Source organism: Ananas comosus, linkage group 2, assembly GCF_001540865.1.
Source record: "Ananas comosus cultivar F153 linkage group 2, ASM154086v1, whole genome shotgun sequence".
NCBI lineage: Eukaryota > Viridiplantae > Streptophyta > Magnoliopsida > Poales > Bromeliaceae > Ananas > Ananas comosus.
The window spans coordinates 3282415-3297679 of NC_033622.1; the positions used below are offsets into that span (position 1 = coordinate 3282415).

The window sequence follows — 15265 nt, forward strand, 5'->3', positions numbered from 1 at the left end:
CACTTCCTTACAAATATCCATTAGAGAGAAATTGCGTACTAGAGTTCGGGTTTTGCAAAACTAACCCCAAGTATTGGAACACAATAGTGATGTAACGGTACCTTGGTTCAAGTACTAGTATTCAATGCTGCAAAACATAAAATTGCATAGTTTGCAATTACCATGAGATGAAGAGCTTTTGGGTATATTGTTACACTCTATATAATCCATCCTTCCCTCTCCACTCACTATGTTCATAGCAACTTGGGGGAGAATGTGGGCTTCTTCGTCTACTTCTTTATTTCTTCCATTTTCATTTAGGGTCTGTTTGGTTCAACATAAAATCGTGAAAAATAATCTTTCGTGAAAAATAATTTTGGTGGAAAAAATTTTACATTTTATACTATATGGTTTGTAGGAAAAAAGATAGTCTTCCATCAACATTTGTTTGGTTGAAAGGTAAAAAATCCACATTTGATGAATGAAGAAAGTTTTACCCAGCTTGGGTTTTCGGTCGAAAAACAGCATAAAACAAAAACTTCAATTTTTCTCAAAATTTGTAAAAAATGCATATATGCTTTTAAGAAAAAATATTTTTACGTCGAATCAAACAAGTGAAAAAACATTTCTCGTACCAAAAATATTTTTTCGGTTCGTTTTACGCCAAACCAAACGCCTCTTAGCATCTTCTTTCTTCTTCCTTCTCTCGGATTAGGAGCACTTTAAGCTAGGTGTGAAGCAAGAGGCCTAGAAAAGGAGTTGCTTTGAGCTTCCAATCCTCAACTCTAACACTCTGGCTTCGGATTTGGATGTGTATTAAGATTAATAACCTTGCTTAAACTCTTTAATTAGTTGGATTGAGAGGAAAATTGAGAAATTTCTAATTTTGAAAAATTAGGGTTAGAAATTGAGGATTTTAAAATGAGGAGTTTTGAGAATTAATAGGTTCAGAACTCTCTTGTAGGTTAGAATTGAAGTTCCAATACTTGATTTTGAGAAATTTCAAGAAATTCTTAATCTAAGGTATTTTTTTACATATTTTTCATGTGATTTTTGGTATATTTCCGAAAGAAATTTCTAGATGGTTGTAGCCAATTGAAAAATTCTTTTGGGACTAGAAGAGAAAAGGAGACAACTTGATTTGAGGAAACGAAAGGTTTTCGTCGATTATTCGGTAGGTTTAAGTCTCTGAAATAGGTGATCTCCTCTTATGTCTTCTTCTTTTTATTTTCATGTAGTGTTCTTATTCTAGGTTGCATGAGCTGAATCTAATCAAAGTACAAAATGCTTGTTAAATAATAAACTTTGAACAAAAGTAGAAAACGCAACTATTTGAATTTGAACTTTCGTACATGCATGCCTTGTAGATGTTGTTATCTATATTTCTTGAGTAAAACATATTAGCAAGTTTGATGTCTCGCTATAACATCAAGCTTTCATTTGAGGGTTGCTCTCTACAAGCCGTAGCCCTCCGGAGGAGTAATCAAGTGAGGATGCAATTGTTTACCTCGAGCTAGCTGTTGAATGCCGATGTGGGTTCGTGTGCGATTGTTCGATGTCCAATTAGGAAGCACAAGCTTGATGGGATCTTGTTTGATCAAATATATGGAAATTGTGTAGTTAACATATTCATGTACATTGATGCAAGTAGGGGTGGAAACGAGCCGAGCTCGAGCGAGCTTACCTCAGCTCAAGCTTGGCTTGAAATTAATTTCGAACCTAAATTTAGGCTCAAGCTCGGCTTGAAATTAATTCGAGACGAGCTCGAGCGAGCCTAATTTCGAGTCGAGCGAGCTCGAGCCCTAAACGAGCTGCTTGAAATTCTTAACACCGTGCAATCTATAGTTTAATTTTTATAAAATATTATCTAAAATTCGATGCAAAATATGTCTAACAGCTCAACATACAAAATGAATGCATGAAATACGATATTATAATATTAAAAAAATCAGAAAAAACAACTCTATGAGCGAGTGAAAAAGAGAGAGAGCAATTAAAGTAGGATTTTGCTGGTTTGGTTTTGTGGGCCCATTAATCTAAATTCTATACACATTGAGTTGGGCTACCATACTCTATTAGTATAGACCCCTTTGTACTCATAACTTTTTTATCGTTAGATCTATACTTTTGACCATTTCCATCCGTAAATCATACAATTCAACCAACCACCCACTCAATCCTAGGGGACCACTATTATCCTAATTGCACATCCAATGACGAAAAATTTATAAGCATAAAGGGGTCTATACTCATAAGAATATAGTAGCCCTAGCCTATATATATAGAATTAGGTTACAATATTATTAATAGTATCAACTACTTGCTATTAGGTTTTCGGCCCTTAGATGAAGGGATGTGTGGTCAGGATGATAGTAGCCCCATAGAGTTGAGGAGGTGGGTAATTGAATAGTAAGATCTAACGGATGAAAATGACCAAAGGGGTAAATCTAACGGCAGAAAGTTCGATAGCACAAACGATAGGATAGTAACCGAACTCTATATTTATAGGTAGATCTAACGGCAGAAAACTCGATAGCACAAAACAATTAGTACTATAGATAGTATAATAGCCGGACTATATATATAGAGAGAGAGTTCGGCTAGTATATTATCGATAATACTAAATGCTTAGTGCTGTCGAATTTTGTGCCGTTAGATCTATCCGTTTGACCAGTTTCACTCAATAGATCATACTATTCAGCTAACCACCCACTCAACTCTAGGAAATCACTATCATCCTAACAGCACATCCCTTCATCCAAGAGTTGAAGACCTAATAGCAAGTGGTTGGTACTATTAATAATATAGTATACTTTTTCTATATATATATATATATATATATATATATTTCGAGCTTTTCGAGCCTAATTCGAGCGAGCTCGGAAATACTTAAGCTTGGTTTGAAATTAATTTTGAGCCTAAATTTAGGCTCAAGCTCGACTTGAAATTAATTCGAGCCGAGCTCGAGCGAGCCGAATATCGAACCGAACGCGAGTCGAACACGAGCCGGCTTGCTCATTTGCCAGCCCTAACGAAACGAACCCTAAATTAAAAACAAAAAAACAAAAAAAGAGCAACGGCATTTTCGTAAATAACAAGAAAACGAGGGGCAAGAGTGGAAGAGAGCTAATATATTGTGTCACACTTATACTATATCATCAAAAATAAGATAATTACATATCTTCTTTTGAAAAAAAAGTATTATAAAAATATTTTTTCATACTCATAATGAAAGAAATAAATTCAAAAAAATATTTAATTAGTCAAAAATATTATATCACTAATGTAACTGGTGTATTCTAAAATTTTTTTATGATAATAAAGAGCGGTAAAGGATNTTGAAATTAATTTCGAGCCTAAATTTAGGCTCAAGCTCGACTTGAAATTAATTCGAGCCGAGCTCGAGCGAGCCGAATATCAAGCCGAACGCGAGTCGAACATGAGCCGGCTCGCTCATTTGCCAGCTAGCCCTAGATGCAAGTAGAGGTGATAGCTGACACAATTGATATAGTAGAGACATGATAGTAGACTTCATCTATTGTTAGTATCTATTTCTTTTCTGTATCCACTATCTATTGTTTTCATATTGTGCCTCTAGAAAACCTAGTGTATAGAATGTTGCTTACGACAATTGCATCCGCCAAAAACTATTTTGTATAGTTCTCACACTTTTTTGTTGGTTTTTTTCTTCGGAGTTTTCCAGTTCCTCCATGGGTGATCAAGGCAAGGGGGTCGCGCAGTAGCTAGTTCTCCACCCTCACTTTTGGTGCGTCTAGAGGTGGACTCGTGAAGAATATTGGTACCCTGGGATGTTGTACTATTTGACTAATATTGTAATAATTCATTTGGATTAGTGGTTGCAAAAGATAGTAATTTTACATAATCCAACTCATAGAAAACTCTTATTGTTTATATGAATTGATTTGTTGTCGTCGCTTCGCATGTGCGAACGAGTGGTACTTACGCACACAGCAGATCTAGGACACGCTGCCGTGGGAGTGCTCCACGAGCCTGAAGCATCAAGCATGACAATGACTCTTCAAATACAAATTTAAGCTAAAATAATGAATTTATAATTATGTGAATTGTATAAAATGTATTACCTAAATTGATAAAGATAAACGACGCGTCCAAAATTTGTTAGCTAAACCCATAAAGGTAAACGGCACATTCAGATTTTAGAATTAAAGGATCATTTAATAACTCAAATCAAATAAATTAAAAACTTAGATAGTAAAATCAAAAGTTTCTACGTTTTCATCCGTCTACAATTAGGCAAGCTCCATCAAACAATCAACATTCTTACTCCGTGAAGCAGCATCATACAAGACACATGAGATATGAGTCATCAGATAACACTCCGTCCTGTATTAATCTCCGAAGAAGATTAGATACTATCTGAAAGCACATACCAAAAGTAACCGCGCGTACGATGGATTAAAAAAAGCAACAAAAATTTTGCCGAAAGATTGCAGCAGCGTCTAAATTATATGTTAAAGAACAAAAACATTCATCTAACATATATTTGGCTGATATGTTTTAGAAACCAACAGGGAATATTGATACTGCAGAAAACACCAAGCATTTGGCTTAAAAGGCCCATTACTGTAAGAAGGCTCAAAATAAATTCACCATTCACTTTATAATGGTTGTTCACAAGACTAAACTCCATATCTAAATATCTTAGTCCTACAGCATACTTCTTATTTCAGAGTTTCTGGGTTTTCCAGCAAGCAGTTCCAACAATATTATGATTCAACATAATTAATCAAATGAAAGGGAACCATCATTAACTAATCATGCATCCATATCTACTAGACTAGACCTGCTCAATATTAGCAGCAAGATTAAAAATTAGTGATGCACAACAATCCAACTTCCACCACCATGCATGTATATCCGGTTCTAACGCGTAATAAAATTCCGAGCATGTTTGCCCCTGCTGTAGATTGTCATCTCCATAGTGCTTTTCGGAGAAGCGCTATATCAAAATTCCTCCAACAACTTTCCTTTGCAGCAAAAATTGAAGCGCAGACTTGAAACTTCTACTTCAAGTAGTAGCCCGACTGAGCAGAAGCTCCATCTTTTGCCTGTCATATGCTCTACTTGGGGTAATTGCAGGTGAAAGAAGCAGCAGAGGTGGAGCCAAACATGCACTTAGTCCAAAATAGGAGGGGCTTCATCCTCCCACTGAAGGAAATTAAGTTCAGTTGTTCTAGTAAAGAATAACATCACTGAGATGACGGAAAGATAGAAGCCCAAAACATAGGAACCCATATATATATCACTCAAGTTGTTTTCTAAGTGCCAAAAGGGGAACAATCTAAACAAGAATATTGAGACCCCTGTCGCAATAACAAAAAAGTTCCAAACTGACAATGAAGCAAAACAGGACATATACATTGTCAGAAAAGTTTAGAAAGGAAAGTACATATGATACACTAGTAGGAAAGCTCTCCAAATGGTGAATGCACATGTGCAATAAATCATGTGAGTTGGGTCCAAATCACATGATACAGGACCAAAGCAAGTTTCAAGCAATTGTCCGTGCCTGCAGTAGCGCTCCACATTTTTGCAACGACCAGCTTCACCATTATGAATCATGATGATCCTGCAAGCTGAAAATACAAGAACAGAAAACAAATATGCAGTAACAATAATAAACTGCTTGATCAAGTAGTGAAACAACTAGAACTTTAACCAGTTTGCAAACAATATTATGCATAGCAAAAACCATAGCAGCAGAAGAAAAGAAGTTACCATAAAATCTAATGGTGAAGTATATTCCTTTTGAGGATATATTTTAACCTTAACCAATACTCAATACTACTAAACCGTCATATCATCATTTAATAAGAACAAATTTCTAAGATCCAAAAATCTAAACATAAGTCTAACTTTCCAACTGCAGGGTTCAAAAAAATAATAGCAGTCTGAATGTAATTGTAGCACAGAGCCCTGCAAACACATTAGTTTAAAAAAAAAAAAAGAAAAAAAGAATTGCATCACACGGTCAGTTTAAGCATTTGTTAGGAAGTTGTTTTCAAAAAAAATTTATTAAGAGTTGAAGCACCATGAAGACAAGATTCAGACTATTTTAGATTTCATAGAATTGCATCACACGGTCAGTTTAAGCATTTGTTAGGAAGTCGTTTTCAAAGGTTGGGTTCAGTAGTGAAACAAATGATAGTAAAGGGACTCGAGGTTCTTCTTCGTCATTACATTGAAAAGAAAGAAAACAAAATGGAGGCCCATGTATCGAAAGCACTTATGACGTGAATTTGGTAAGTAAGGAAATCCAGGCATGAATAGCAACGAAAGAATATCATGGAAAAATGTTAGGTAAAACTGCATTTGGAATAAGATTAAATCGAAGCATTGCTAACCGAAAAGTACATACAAGGGATAAATTATCAAAAGTACAGATAGATAAAAGATCTGAAGAGATATGGAAAAAAAGGACAAACTTAGGTAATAGTAGTACCATTTCTGAAACATATCGCATGCTTAGAGGGAGAATTTTGATGATCTGTCCATAAAAGCTAATAGATACTTATACAACCTCATCATGATGGTCAGACAGCAGGGAAGGTGTTATGATATATTTAGTATAATTAGTCTACGTTTAGTATGATAGGATTCTGCATATTACTGTCATATATAGTATAGGATTATATGTTATGTAATTCTGGTTACATTATTATTATAGTAGGCTTGTCTCTTGTACTATATATTTTCATCAATACAACTCAAAAGGATATGCTTTTTTGCCCATCTTTCATGGTATCAGAGCAGAACCCTAATTTGGAGATATTGATCTATAGCCGCCATCCACCACAAGGCTCACCTTCTTCCATAGGTGTTTTCTTCTCGGAGTTCTATTACCTCTCCTTGTTGCTGGTTGTCTGGGGCCGCTTGGACCTCTCTAGTGCCACTCGGTCCCTTGCTGGTTAATTGCCGCCAGTCCTTTCCCTGGTGCTGCTCAATACTCCCTAGTGCCGCTTGGTCCCTTGCTGGTTTATTGGTGCTGCCCAGTCCTTCCCTGGTGCTTCTCGGTCCTTTTTTGACTTCGTGGTGCCACTCGGCTCTTCCCTGGTGCAACCCAGTCCATCTCTAGTGCTTAGTAGTCCTTCTTTGGTGCGCTAGGTGCTGCTTAGTTTTGTGGACGCCTGGTTCTTCTTTTTCTCATCTACTACTCTCCGATTTGTCTTTTTTTCATCTCTTGCGGTGGATTTTTCTTGCAGTGGTAAACATGTCTTCTTCTATCTCAAATTTATCAGTTGTTAACATCAAAACTATCATACCATTAGAACTTACTGATTCTACATATCTAGTGTAGAAACAAGTCTTTCTCAATGTCTTGGAGAGCATTACGAAACATCAAGAAAAGCTCGATGAGCATGAGTACATGCAAAAGATCAAATCAATTGGTAATGCTCTTAGGCAATTGGTGCAACCGAGTCAAACCATAATTTGGTCAAGACTGTTCTTCTGGGGCTACTTGAAGAATATAGGGGTTTGTCAATGCCCTTAACACACATAGAAGTAAGCCCAACTTCGAACAACTTAATGCACTCTTAATGCAAGAAAGAATAGAAGTTCAACATCATACTAGCTTGACGACATCACCTGCTACTCCCACTATTGATGGTGAAGCGCTTTATGCAAATCGTGGACGCAAAAATCCTAGAGGCCATAGGGGTAGACATCGCAAAGGTTGAGGATAGCGCGGTAAACACAACTCTTATCCTGATCGTGGATCTCTTGGAACCTACCCACATCCTCAACCTAATAATTTCCATCTAATCAACAACCTTACATTCCAAAGCCTGACACACAATGTCAGATATGTAGAATGTTCATTCTGCTCTCCAGTGCAGACAACGCTTCAATCATTCTTTCGTTGCTGATGGCGTTCCTCAAACTTTGCTGCTATGAACCTTCATGAACCTGGTGAGAAAGTGTGGTATCTTGACACTAGAGCGTCTAATCATATGACCGTCAGTTCTGATATTCTCTCATCTTTTAAACCTTATATTGGGCACGAAAAAATTCTTATTGGTAGTAAAATTTATTTAATATTACTCAGACAGGTAAAACTCAATTGAATACGTCCTCCAACTCCTTTGCTCTTAAAAACATTCTTATTGTTCCTTCTATTAAGAAAAATGTACTTTCAGTGTGTCAGTTCTGTCATTATAATAATTTCTTTTTTGAATTTGACTCTTTTAGTTTTTCTGTGAAAGACAAGAAAACATGGACGGAGGTTCTTCGATGCCCTAGTTCAGGAACATTACTCTAATTTCTTCTAAAGTCGCAAATGTTGGGAATAAGCAACAGCTAGCTCTTGTAGCATCTAGGTTTAGTGGAGATGTTTGACATAAACGGTTAGGTCATCCTAGTCTTCCTATCCTTTCTATATTTTTTGAAAACAAAAAATTATTTCTGATGGTAATTCCGCTTTCAAATTATCTGTCTGCAATGCTTATAATATGAAAAAATATGTTAAGCTTTCGTTTCATTATTCGAAATCTCATTCTGCTTTTCTCTTTCATATTGTTCATTCAAATGTATGGCAATTACCCGTTCTCTCAGTTTTTGGTTATAAATATTATGTTATTTTATCAATAATTACTCTCGATTTTCTTGGCTTTACCTTTTAAACATAAAAATGAAGTTTTTGACAAACTTCTCGAGTTTAAGACAATAGTTGAAAACATACTTCATAGCTCAATCAAAATTTTCCAATCGAACAATGGTATGGAGTTTGTAGATGACAAGTTTTCAACCATTTGTTCACAAAATGGAATTATTCACAGATTCTCTTGCCTTATAATCCTCAACAAAATGGCCTCGCCGAGAGGAAGCATAAGCACTTATCTAATATTGTTAGAAGTATGCTATTTCAAGCCTGCTTGCCTCCTCGCTTCTGGGGTGATGCCATTCAAACTGCTATTTTTCTTGTGAACTGAACTCCTCTTACTACTTTGAAAGGGCGATCACTATACGAAGTTCTGCATAGTTGTGCTTTTCCTGACTTACAACTTGTTAGAGTTTTTGGATTTTTGTATTATTCCGATGTACAGGACATTACAGCTCACAAGCTCTCTCCCCAATCACTTCCTTGTGTCATCTTGAGAATCTTTGATAAACATAAAGATTTTTGCTGTCTTTATTCAAGAACTAGTAAAGTTTTTATTTCTCCCCATGATACTTTTGTTGAAAATATTTCTTTTTATTCGTCTTTCTAAATCTTTTTCTTCACCTTTCTCTACTATTTCAAATTTTTAACTGTTTCAAAATTTTCTTTCTAATCCTCCCTTACTGTGTGACTTCTTCTGATGCAATCTCTGGCTTCTCCTTCACACACTCCTCTACTTACGTTGGTTTTACTGTTTCTGCTTCAAATGCCCTGTCTACACCTATTTCACTATCTAAGGATTTATCAACATTTCCTTCCATCTTGAATCATGATACCATACGGGTTAGTAATGAGAATGACGCCGCTGCTGCTGGTCAACCAGCACTCTGGGTCTATTTCAGACAACACACCCTCTGACATGCTGGTTCACTTTCCTGTTGACCTAGCACCTTCCACCTCTGACCATCCATCTTTCTCTCAGCCTGATATAGTACCCTCTCCTTTGCCTTCTGAGCCTCCTTTACCTTTCTGTAAAAACTCTACGATCACCCGATTCATAACTAAGAGTTTATCAGGGTCTACCTTCTTCCTGGCTTCTGCGAGTTATCTTCTTCCCACTAAGCCTACCACTTATCATAAAGCTTTTCAGGGTGCAGATTGGTGTGCTGCCATGGCTGAAGTATTAGACGCCTTATTGACTAATTGTACTTGGAATCTTGTTCCTCCTATATCTTCTATTAATCTTATTGGCTGTAAATAGGTATACAAAGTCAAGCAGAAGGCAGATGGTTCTCTTGACTCTTGAGCATCTCAAAGCTCGGCTTGTGGCTCAGGGCTACAAGCAGCAATAGGGTATTGATTTTGATGAGACCTTTTCTCTAGTTATCAAGCCAACCACTATTCGTACTGTCCTTTCTGCTGCTTTCTCCTCTAGGTAGTCCCTTCAACAACTTGATGTGAAGAATACCTTTCTTCATGAAACTCTCTCTGAAGAGGTTTATATAAAACAACCACCTGACTTTATTTCATCCCTCTTTTCCTCATCACATTTGCCATCTCTGCAAAGCGATCTATGGACTCAAGCAGGCACCTCGGGCCTGGTTTCTGTAGTTTACTTCCTTTCTTTCTAAAATTAGTTTTGTTGGAAGCATTGCTGATCCCTCAATGTCCATTTGTCATTCCTCTTTTGGCACTCTTGTTCTTCTTTTACATGTTGATGACATTATTGTCATAGGAAGCTCCTCTCTTTTAGAGGCTCTTATCGTCACCTTCAACGGGAATTTGCTATGAAGGATCTAAGGCCGCTAAATTATTTTTTACCAATTGAGGTTAATTGCTCAACTTCTGGTCTTCATCTTACTTAGCAAAAATATGTGCATCAATGCTTCAGCGACATGGCTTTCTTGATAGTAAGCATGTTTCCACTCCTCTCTGTATAACCTCTCGTCTCTATTCTCATGAGGGGCATCCTCTTAAGGATCCCTATACTTATCGTCAAATAGATGGTGCTCTACAATATGTTACCTTCACAAGACCAGATATCTCGTATGTCGTCAATTCTGTTGCTCAATATTTACGTGCACCTCATGAACCACACATGCAAGCGGTCAAACGTATTCTTCGTTATATTCGAGGGACGGTCTTATGGTATTCCGATCTCCCGCAGTGTCAATCCTTCACTTGTAGCGTTTGCAGATGCTGATTTTGCTGGTTGTCTAGGCACACATCGGTCTACTTTCTGGTATTGCATATTTTTAGGGCCTAATCTTATCTCCTGGTCGGCTAAAAAGCAACCTACTATTTCTCGCTCCAGTTTTGAAGCGGAGTATCGCATTGTGGCCTGCAAGCTTGCTGACATAGTATGAATCCATCGTCTACTTCATGACCTTAGTGTTGTCTTATGGTGCTCCATCAGCATCTATTGTGATAATCTTAGCACCACCTATCTTGCGGCCAATCCTGTTCTCCATGCTTGAACGAAGCATATTGAACTTGACCATCAGTTCTTGTGCGAAAATATCGAGTTTGGTGATTTCGAATTGGTCCATATCGCTTCTGATAAGCAACTTGCTGACATTTTCACCAAATCTTTGTCACCCTCGCAGTTTTCGGTATTGCGGCTCAATCTTCGCATCCGACAACTGGATGCTTAGCTTGCAGGGGAATGTTACGATATATTTAGTATAATTATTCTATGTTTAGTATGATAGGAATTTGTATATTACTGCCATGTATAGTGTAGAATTATATGGTATTTAATCCTGATTGTATTATTACTATAGTAGGCTTATCTCTTATACTATATATTTTCATCAATACAACCCCAAAGGGTATGACATGCGGAGCTGGTCCAGCTAAGTATCTAGTGTTACTAAATAACGTCAAGGCACAAAAAGAAACATAAAAATTTTATATATATATATATATATATAGAGAGAGAGAGAGAGAGAGAGAGTAGGGCTACTGTGCTATTAGGAGCACAGCACCCCTTGTGCTCCTAACTTTCTAACCACCCATCAAGTTTGATGGGCGGTTAAAATAAGAGAGGGAGGAGATATTGGGGAGAAATTGGGTGTTTCAATTTCTCTTCTCCTTAAATTTCTCTTCAATATCTCCTCCCTATCTCATTCTAACCGCCTATCAAACTTGATGGGTGGTTAGAAAGTTAGGAGCACAAGGGGTGCTGTGCTCCTAATAGCCCAGCAGCCCTGCTCTATATATATATATATATATATATATAAGAATTGATTAAAAAAACAGAAAAATGATATGTGATTTGACATTAAGAAACCGAAAAATGATAGTACAGTTGCAAGTTCCTATTCGCAAACATTAAGAAATCCATCTTCCTATTCGCAAACATTAAGAAATCCATCATAGTACAGTTGCAAGATAAGAATAAACCGAAAAATGATATGTGATTTGACATAGAAAAATTATCTACCACTCAAGTTAGATAACTATAGTTATAGTACATTGTTATTACAAAGTGTAAAAACCAACAAAAGAATTGATTAAAAAAAAGAGATGTGATTTGACAAAGAAGATCTTAGAATACATAGTAATTATGAAGAATAAATCAAAATGATATGTGATTCAAAAGAAAAAAATGCTTAGAGCACTAGAATTCAAGTTACATAAACAAAATTTTAGTTTAATTATAGGAAACACGGATATTTTGAAAATGTTATCGTGTCTGAGTTGTCTCACATTGCACACCATGTTCTAGAGGATCAGCTCTACAGACAAGCGTCCATTGTGTGTCCATGGAGTGTTCCCTACTCCTACTCACTCATCACATGTGTATTGCATGCCAGTTGCATGTTCCTCAAAACCTTATACATTTATTATGTGCATCCATTATATATCCAAAATATGTCAATTGAATATCTACTATAACAAAATGTAAGATAATAGTAGTAAATTTTTTATTCTGTTATAGGTAAGTTCAATATGATTGTTGGCATATATATTCTAGTTTCTCATAATGAAAAGTTATTTCATAGAACTAAAGATACAAACATTGATTTAGTAATTCTTGACCAAATTTCATATAATTATTGTTTAGCTTATATATCATTAATTAAGGAAGATCAATCGCTTTTGTTAGTGACGGAACTACCAGAATTATTATTTCTTTTGAAAACATATGAGAATGTACTTAAATAAATGCTTTCTTCTCAAAATTATTATACTAATTTGCGATGTCCCCGTCGTGTTCGTGTCCTAACATTTGCAAAGTTGACAAGTTATTGTGTCCAAGTGGTGTCCCGACCTGTGTTTCCTGTCCATGTCTTTTTAACCTAACAGAACGTGTCAACCAGATAAGTAACAGAAATTAAATAGGAAAGTACTTAAATTCTTCTGTTCCGCAAATTTTCTCCTGTTGTACATAACTTGAACCGCCAAATAAGTATAAATAAAGTGCTTATTCACCATGCAGTCTCAGTGCATGATGAGGTTCCTTTTTTCCTTAGTCTATCGCCTATGATCATCTTGCATATTTTAGATTTCTTTCACGTCATAGACAATGCATTATAAATATCACAACCAATGTTTTTCTTCAATAAGGATAAAATGGTTTATCATTTAGTTACCCTAACATGCTTCAGATTTTGTGAAAGTAAATCTTCGTATGACATAGAGCATAAGTGAAACATTCAACAGATTAAATTTAGATAAGCATTTCTAAACCGACGAAACGGCATCATAGTGACATCACAAGTACATTACGCTACACAAAATGTAAAGCAACAACGGCACTCACCACTATTGGCTTATCGCGTTTAAGTGTGAAGCGATCACCTCCCTGATCCTCTCGCCAACCTCATCCCCCCTCTCTTCAAAATCCGGAAACCCTTCTTCCTCGACACCCACCTCCACCTCATCCAGTAAAGGCTCGTCGCGCTTAATGAGGTAATTATGCAGCAAACAACCAGCAATCACAACATATGGCAAAGCATCCGCACACTCCTCCTTCCAAGTCGTACTCAGAAGCCGCCACCGAGCCTTAACCAACCTGAAGGCCCCCTCAGCCAGCTCCGTCCCACGCGCGTGTACATGGTTAAAGATCCCACATTTAGAAGAATTTGGCTCGGAATCATGCTTTCCGAAAGGAGTTACGAGCCAGGGGAGGAGGGGGCAGCACGAGGGCCCAATAATATAGCGCGGCACGGAGCTCCCGCTGAGCTCGACGGAGGGGCCGGTCGCGAGGATGGCCGATTGGGCTTTGTAAAGCTTGGTCTGAGGGACGATCTCGGCAGGGGTCATCGAATTGGGCCAGCCGACGGAGACGTCAAGGAAGCGGCCGTCGGAGTCGACGAGGCCCTGGGCGACGACGGCGCCTGCCTTGACAGCGCCTTCGACGGGGAAGCGCGCGAAGCCAAGGGCGCCGCAGCAGTTGGGGAGGGCCATGTCGGAGAAGCCAAGGACAACGTGAGGGAGGTCGTCGGCGAGGTCGAAGAGGTGGCTGATTTGGTCGGCGACGGCGCGGCAGACCTCGTAGAAGGCGCGGCAGGCGACGGCGGGGGAGGGGAGGCCGAAGCGGCGGGCGACGGCGCGGAAGGGCGCGGCGTGGGCGAGGCGGAAGAGGGCGGCGCCGAGCTTGTGGTCGGGGGGGAGGGGAAGGGAAGGGGAATTGTGGGAGTTGTGGGAATTAGGGTTTAGGGAAGGGGAGAGGGCCTGGAGGAGGAGATAGAAGGAGAGCTTGGACATGCGGAAGCAGTCGAGCCATGGGGAGTCGGGGGAGGAGAGGAAGCGGAGGAACCAAGAGGAAGGGAGAGAGGGAGAGGGGGAGGGGGGGACGCAGGGAGAGAGGGGGGGCGAAGGGAGAGAGTGGTTAGGGTTAGGGTTTGGAGGGAGAGAGGGAGGAGGGAGAGGAGGCGGGAGAGGGAGAGGGCGGCGGCGTGGAGGGAGGAGTCGAGGGAGAGGGTTTGGGAGGGGAGGAGGAGGAGGTCGTGGAGGGAGAGGAAGCGGAGGGAGAGGGAGACGGAGGAGGAGAGGAGGGAGAAGAGCGGCGTCAGCTGCGACGCCGTCAGCTGAGGAGACGAACACGACGAGGACGACGCCGCGGAGGAGGCGCGCTTCTTGCTTTTCTTCTTCTTCTTCTTCTGCGTCGTCGTCGTCGTCGTCGTCGTCCCGCCGGCTTTCATTTTTCACCCTTTTCTCTTTCTTTAACTGAAGTTTAGACGGGGCGGGGCGGGCGGGGGGGGCGGGGTGGGGAGGGACAGACGGCACCCACGGCAGCGGGCGCGTGAGAGTGATGGCGACATGAGCAGCGATTTCTTCCGCAGATAATGCCGCTGCACTGAAAAAAAACGTACGGCGACCCCCTCAACTGTTTAGTTTTTTGAAATTGCCATTCAATTTTAAATTATTTTGACAGAAAAAAAAATGTTTAAGATTTAGCTGGAGTATAGATAATTTTAAATCAAACATTTAATATTTTAAATTTTCAATTTTACTATCTAATTTTTTATTTATTTAATATGAATCCGTCAACCACAGTTCGTTTTTAAAATTCAAATGCATCGTTTATCTCATATATTTAGTTAGTATATTTTATATAATTTATCTTTGCAGGTTTAGTTAGTATATTCTATACAATTCTCACAATTATAAATTTATTAAAGTAAAAAATAAATT

General features: G+C 38.6%; 1 pseudogene; it reads right to left on the minus strand.

Annotated features, from left to right (window-relative positions):
* LOC109705929 lies at positions 5227–14897 on the minus strand (annotated as a pseudogene).